At 41.2% G+C, this 7,952-nt stretch overlaps 1 pseudogene; it reads right to left on the bottom strand.

Annotated features, from left to right (window-relative positions):
* Positions 1–291: 291 nt before the first annotated feature.
* LOC119533082 lies at positions 292–1,105 on the bottom strand (annotated as a pseudogene).
* Positions 1,106–7,952: the final 6,847 nt, after the last annotated feature.

The following is a 7,952-nucleotide window of genomic DNA, read 5'->3' as shown; positions in this document are numbered from 1 at the left end:
TCCATCATTCTGCAGTCCTGCCTTTCCACATAACAGTTTCTTTTGACTCTCCTAAGCCTTGTCTTGTCTCCCAGTCTGGGGTTTCCAGGGAGTGTGAACATCAAGTTAGTGAGGCTGCTTCAGTGTCTGGCCAAGACATCCATCTGTACTCTGCTTATAGGCCTTCTATGGTAGTGAGGGGTAGGAGGGACAGACTCTGCCCATGCAGTCCTCAACATGGATAAGGGATGACACAGCCTCCAAGGGCTCACCCCCCTTTTTTCTCCCACCCCAACTCAGGTTGGGATATCATTAGAGCTTTTGTTGGTGCAGATTTTGCCTCAGCACAGATCAAATGTCATTTGTGAACCTGAGAGCATCTATCATTGGGAACATGTTGAAAAGAGCTGGTTCACTGGGGTCACTGAACCAGGACTTGATGGGGATGGTGTTGCCTGGATGGCTCCTGTAAGCCCCTGGGGAGTTATGCAGGATCACAGTGCCAAAGAGGTCACTGTGGACCACAGAGAGGTCCTTGATGTAACTGCCCAACTCCAACATGTAGTGTTGTCCATAGTATCTCCTCTTGAGGATCCTTCTGCTATTGTCCAGTTTGTCTGCCATAGCAGAGCCATGAATCTCCATGCTATCTGTGAATACCACCAACTCATACCATTGGGTTACCACTTCTAAGAAGAAATCTACATGGGTACTCTTATGAGCAATAAACTGGATGAGATACTTGTCTATTACCACCTTGAGGATGAAGTCAGATGTTCCAGGCCAAACCTGGCCTCTACCCCATCATGGTGGGAGTGGATAAGTGTTTCATCCAGATGCAGTACTGAGATCTTTCTCTTCACTTGGCCCAGCTGATGCTGGGACATAGGAGATAAAGGCAGGATATCATATCAATGAGTGTGGTACTGAATTACTGTGCAGCTCTGTCTTCACAAAAGGTAAATGAAGAAGCTCCAGAGCTTATGATGAAGGCCATGGACAAGCACAGCCCCAGAAGATATTGTGTCCACATCAACTTAATGACTCTGACACTGCTGGCTCCAGGGTTCCTGTGACCCAGCTTGAACAGGCCCCAGGCAGCCCCTGCTGCCAGGAAGGGAAACATGGAACCTGAGTGGCTGGAGAGGTTGTAGAGAGTGGCTCAGAAAACCACACTGGTAAGGGAGAAGCCAAGCAGAACAGGCAGCTTGGGGACAATGGCTATGCCAGGAGAATGTTCTGTCCCTTTCTTTTCACATAGCCCAGAGATGAGTCTTTGGACAGTGAAGGAAGACAGTGATCCCTCCATCTCTAACACTGTCTTTATTCATTATCATTTTCACTGTTATTTATCTTCCAGGCTGAAAAGGAAACCCACTTTTTCCTCAGCCCATTCTCTTGGTGGACCTGCATGAGTACTCCCCAATGTTACTCAGTGTCCTGAGTTAGTACATTCTGTTGCCAAACAAGAGAGAACTAGCTTCTATATTGCTTTTGTGAGAAAATGATGATGAAACATGTATGTCCCAGACTAAAATTTCTCTGTGGGTCATGAGATACTTAAATAAGGAACATCAAGACACTGTGTTTCTTCTCTTATCTCCTTCTACTTTAGGTCAGCATCAGAAATTCATTGGAACTCCCACCTGTTATCACACTCTAGGGATTCTATGTTTGGTTACAGAATTGCAGATTATAGCCCTGCCTTTATAACATCCCGGTGATTATGCTGTCTCTTAGACCAATTCCAATACACAAAAGAAATACTAAATGTATTAAGTGAACACCCAGTATATGCCTTTCATTGAACAAAACTCTCTACCCAAATTTCCATTGTTTGGGAGAATGAAACATATTCAACAACAACAAAACACTAAAGTGGTAATAGATTGGGGAGAGGTTTTTCTCATAGAATGTAAGGCAGAATGTAAGATGGCATAGATTTTGTTTTAAAAATCATTTAGACATTTTCAAAAAAAGACATTTTGAGATAAATTATTAAAACATTTAAGATATTTTAATATTTAGGTTTTAAGCTTATAACAGAATATATAACTGTTCTTGTGTAACAAATAGAACATATTTTGGTTAAAAATAGTACTTTGTTGAAACATAAATCTCTGAAGATTGTTTTTCCATTATCATAAAACTAACTTATCCAAGGATGTACAAGCATTACACTGGGGATCCAAGGTAAAAAATCTGTAATTTTCATTGTTGTCAGGTATTTATTCTATATGCTGTCCCATGACTTCTCTTGGCAGAAATTTTACATTGAAGAATTTAGAGTTTGACTCTGAATGAATTGCAAGCTGGACAGCCACTTTTCACAGGATACGGTTAGACCTCAGTTGTGATCAGATGCATGGGCACCATGTCCTTCCCTCAGGCCCATATGGTCAGGGTGAGGGGACAGTTCTGAGCCTTCCAGTAAGAAAGTCAATATGGAAGTGCCATGGCAATTGGCTCTAGACCTCATCCACCACATTCTGTGGGTCTCTCTGGCCCTCTGGACTCAGTCCCAACCCAGCTGTTCAATGTTAGCATCTCAGAATCTCTGCTATACTTTCTGTATTCACTGTCCTGCTCTGCTTTGCTGAGTTCTTTGGTGGAAGGGAGATGGAATCCAGGAGTGTGGGTGTGGGTAGAGCAACAGGTCTCTTTATTCCTCTCCTCCAGTGCTATGTCTGAGCCAGAGTATCGGCACCCAGAATTGTGAGTCATTCCTCCAAAGCCCCAAAGCCTCTATTCTGGAGTCCATTTGAGTACATTCCTGAGAATAACATGGGGGAGAGTGCAGTAGTGCTGGCTTGCTAAGAGGCTTGAGGCCAGCAGCTGAGTAGAAAGTAGAGTGGGAATTCACTTGGAATTCTCCACTCTGATTGTTTTCCAGAGACTATCTTGAAACCCACTATCTTGGCAAAACAGAGTTCCATAGTTCCAAAGGGAACACTGGTGACCATATGGTGCTAGGGAACTTAGGAGGCTGTTGAGTAATCTCTGTATTTTAAGGGGAGTCTTTCTGCCTTGAAGAAACAAACCACCTGGATCAATGAGCAAAGTCACGTTCCCCAGTTAAACATACTGACCATGACCTTGTGCTCTGCAGAACAATACATTTGCTTGCATTAGAGCAGGGGTCTATGGTCAGTGCCCAGTGGAACCAGGATCTGGTCATGACAGGTAAGAAAATAAACCCCATTCTGCATTCCATAACTAGTCATCTCTTCAGCCTGGAACCTTGGGAGGGTCATCAATTTTGTATGTACCTTAAGCTCTTCCAAGCCCCCTCAAACACTCCTTGTCTTTGTGGGGGTCAACCACTTCCCAGAGGGGTTATTTGCAGAGTTGTCTGTACATCCTAGGAGTAGATCCATTTGAAAAAGCTTCCCCAATGTCTTAGTTTCCTAGTGCTGCTTTAACAAAGTATCAAAAGCTGGGTGAATTAAAACAATGAGAATATATTGTCTTACAGGTATTGAGAACAGAACATCAAAATCAAAGTGTCAGCAGGGCCATGCTTCCTCTGAAGTCTGTATGGTTGGTGGTGGCTGGCTACAAATCCATGGTGTCTGATTTGTGGCAATCTCTGCTTCAGTTGCATGGTCATCTTTTCCCTTTGTTGGTGTCCAACATTCTCCTCTTTTAAGGACATCATTAATACTGGATTTGGGCTCATCAAAATCCAGTTTAGCCTCATCTTAACTAAACTCATAACTTCTTTCAAGACCCACTTTCCAAGTAGGATCACATTCACAGGTCAAGGGGTTAGGACTTAAACATATCTTTGTGGGTGACATTATTCCAGTCCTAGCACCCAGTAAACAGACTGTAAGTTGGATATTTGTATGCATGAGGGTTATTGGGCTGTTTCCTCAGTAACAGCACCTGTAATATGTAAGAAAAGGAGGACTGGGAAAAGTGGAATTTGAAACCTGGTGCATTTTTGTCAGAGATTTCAGCCAAGAAAATGGGTAACTCTGGACCTGGGATTGCCTTTCAGAGTTGTCTCAAAATGGGTGTGGGGGCTTTGGCCTTTGGACACCCTACATCAACCTGTCATTGCATGAGGATGACTCCCAGGGAGTACAGGAAACCTTGGGTCAGGCAGTTCCTTCAACCCAGGACAAGAATTCTCCAACCTCTTCAAGCATCAGAATCACCTGGAGGGCTTGTTAAAACACATATGGCATTTCCCTAATAGCTAGTGAAATTGAGCACATTTTCATATGTTTTTGAGCTATTTGTGTTTACTTTACTCAAAAGTGTCTGTCCATGTCCTTTGTCCATTTTTCAGTTGGGCCTTTTGTCTTTTTGCTGTTGAGCTGTATGATCTCTTTATGTATTCTGGATATTAAACTCTTATCTGATATGTGGTTTCCAAATATTGTCTCCCATTGTGTAGGATACCTTTTTTCTTTCCTGACAAAATTCTTTGATCAACAAAAGTGTTCAAATTTGAGGATATCCCATTTGTCTATTTCTTTTTCCATTTCTCATGCCTTGGGTGTAAGGTCTAGGAAACCACCTCCTAGTAACGGATCTTAAAGTATTTCCCTATATTTCCTTCTAATAGTTTTACTTCTTTAGCTCTAATGTTTAGGTGTTTGATCCTTCTTGAATTAATTTTTGTGTAAGGTATGAGATAGGGGTCCTCTTTCATTCTTCTGGTATATACTCAGAGGAAATGAAGGCAGAGGAAGGAATAGACATTTGTACACCAATGTTTATAACAGTATTATGCATGATTACCAATAGTTGTCTATCAATGGATGGGCAGATAAACAAACTGGGTGCCTACATACAGTGCAACACTATGCAGCTGTAAGAAGGAATAAAGTTATTATGCATATATAACATGGATGAACCTTGAGGACATTATGTTGAGCAAAAGTAGCCAGAAGAAAAGGACAAATACTCTTTGGCCTCAGTAATATGAACTAAATATAATGAACAAACTCTGAGATCTAAAGGTAAGAATGTAGGTTAATAAGAGTTAGAAATAGGGTAGTGATTGGGAATATGATGCTAAAGAAGTACAGAATGTTCAAAAGGATTGATTGTAATGATCAAGGAACAGATAGCACAATACTATCTGATGGAGGCATAGTACTGCATGTGTAATGACATAGCTGAGTGTGAGTATAGTTGAAAGAGGAATAATAGGGACATGTATGATGTCACAAGGATAGAATATAAAAGCCATGACTGTATATTTGACAAATGCTAGAGTGGCCAATGATAGATATTATGTGTACAAATTTAAGAAAATATTTACAAGAGGGAGCAATTGAATGTCACCATTGCAAGGTGTTGAAAATGGAATGATATTTGTAAAAATACAATACAGTCGCCTAGGATGAATTGTATTGTGTGTGAATAAAATTGTTTTAAAAGAAACAGAAAGATACAAGTGCTGGAGAAGGTATGGAGAGAGAGATAGCTATTCACTATTGGTAGGCATGTAGAAGGGTACAGCCCCTCTGGAGGAGAGTGTGGGGGTCCCACAGGGTGCTGGGTGTAAGGCTGACATATGGTCTTGAAACTCTGTTTTGTAGTGAATACTTGGAAGAACTGAAATTAGGGACACATATAAACATTTGCACACTAATGTTTATGGCAGCACTATTCATGAGGTGCCACAGATGGATGTGGCCTAAGGGTACATCAGTGGATGAACAGAATATTGAATGGCTGCCAGAAGTCATGATGTGTGCAACTAGGTGAATGAATCTTGAGGACATAATGTTGAGTGAAATAAACCAAAAATGAAGGGACAATGTAAGGAATCCATAACATAAGCTAATTGTAGGGAGCAAAGGCTGAAAATTGACTTTAGAGCATGGGTTATCAAGGGATAGAACAGAGGCAGAGAATGGGCAATCAATCTATAAGGAATACAGAATGCTCAAAAAAGCTTATTGTAAAGTTTCCTAGATTGTAAGATCTTCTGGCAGTTATATCTATTCCTGAGTTATGTTATTTCCAAATTCTGAGATGCTGTCCTCTTTGTGTATAACCTCATAGTTTCCTGGAAATTTGGGTATCAGTGGACACTTGAGACTCAGAGTTAGAGTTTACCAGCTCTGTAAGTCAGTATTACTCTGTAGAGCAACTCTTAAAGCTGAAAAAGGGATCAGATTACAGTTAGAGATATGAATGAAAGAGACTTTCTTAGGACTAAAGTAAATTAGAATACAGGGTAAAGGATTATATTGACTGTTTTAAAACTCCAACTTCTCTGTGAGGCCAAAGTAAGAGAGGTTTATTTGGTACAAAATTTATATTTTCTGTGGCACACTATATAACTTAACCTGTCTGGTAACTTTATTTAAACACAGTAATTACATGGAACCTAGAATAGAGAAGTTCATGTCATTCTGTACAGACTAATGTAACACCCCATACACCCCAGAATATTTGGGACAGAAAATAAAAAAGTATTTGCAAAGTTCCCTTGAGGGACCAGGTAAAAATGTGGAAATATTAAACTTCCCCACCTGGGGAATTCCTGCTCTTTTCTTAAGCAATTGTGTATCTCAATTTAATAAGCCAAACTCTAGACCCAGAGCCTTGCCCTTATGAAATTTCTCTCTCCAGTGGTGAAAACAAGCCTACCTATAACTAAGCCTGAGTCACCCCCAGGAAACCTCTTTTGTTGTGCAGCTGAGGCCTGTATCTCTAAGTCAACTCTGCAAATTAACTCATTACCCTCCCCGCTACATGTGGCATGACTCCCAGAGGTTTAAGTCTACCTGCCAGTGTAGGACATGACTCCCAGGGATGAACTGGGCCCTGACATTTTGTAATGCTGTGCCAATTTGAATGTATTATATCCCTCACAAAAGCCATGTTATTTAAGGAAGTCATATGGGAGAACGTATTTGTTAGTTTTGATTAGGGCAGAAACTTTTGGTTGAATGTTTCCGTGGAGATGTGACCACTCAACTGTGCATGAGAACTCTGATTAAATGATTTCCATGGAGGTGTGGACCCTGCCCATTCAGGGTGAGGCTTGATTATTTCACTGGAGCATTTAAGAGAGCTAAGAGCCAATGGGAGGTTAGTGCTTGGAGATGATTGGAGATGCAGGCAGAAGGATGTTGGGGATGCTAAGAGATGAAGCCCAGGGTTTTCCCAGAAAAGCAAAGAGAGGAACCTCAGAGTCTTAGAGAGAAGGGACCTGGGAGAAGAAAATCAAAGATGCACATTGACTGAGAGAGAGGAGGAAAGACAGAAGCCCAGGGACATTTTGGAGAAAGCCATTTTGAAACACAACCCAGGAGCAAAGAATCAGCAGAGCCAGTCATATGCCTTCCCAGCTGACAGGTATTCTGGATGCCATTGGCCATTCTTCAATGAAGGTTTCATCTTGAACAGTCATTAGTCTGGATGCTTCTATGGTCTTAGAACTGTACTCTGTAGCCTAATAAATCCCCTTTATAAAAGTCAATCCACTTCTGGTATTTTGCATAATGGCAGCATTAGCAAACAGAGAAGTGTGAGCTGCTGAGTTTGCAAACATCAGACATGTTGGAATGGCTTTTTAAATGGATAAGGGGAATATTCTGGAAGAATTGTGAGGCAATTTATAGAAAAGGCCTAGATTACTGTGAAGAGACCATTGGAAGAAATCTGGACTCTATACTTCCAATAAGACCTTAGAAAGAAATGATGAATGTGCCATTGCAAACTGGAAGAAAGCTGATCCTTGCTTTGAAGTGGCAGCGAATTTGACAAAATTGAGTCCTGGTGTCAAATGGAGGGCAGAATTTGAAAGCAAAGAACTGGAATACTTAGCTGAAGAGCTCTCCAAACTAAATGTGGGAAATGCAGCCTGGCTGCTCCTTGAAGCTTATAGTAAAATGCAAGAGGAGAGAGATAAGCTGAGAAGTGAACTCTTGGGTATAAAGAAACCAAAAATTGATGCTTTTGAAAATTCTGGGCTTCCAGACAGTGAAACATCAGAGCTA

The sequence above is a fragment of the Choloepus didactylus genome, chromosome 4, assembly GCF_015220235.1.
Source record: "Choloepus didactylus isolate mChoDid1 chromosome 4, mChoDid1.pri, whole genome shotgun sequence".
Classification (NCBI taxonomy): Eukaryota; Metazoa; Chordata; class Mammalia; order Pilosa; family Megalonychidae; genus Choloepus; species Choloepus didactylus.
The sequence above is the reverse complement of the archived record's forward strand: the minus strand, read 5'-3'. Positions and strand labels throughout refer to the sequence as shown.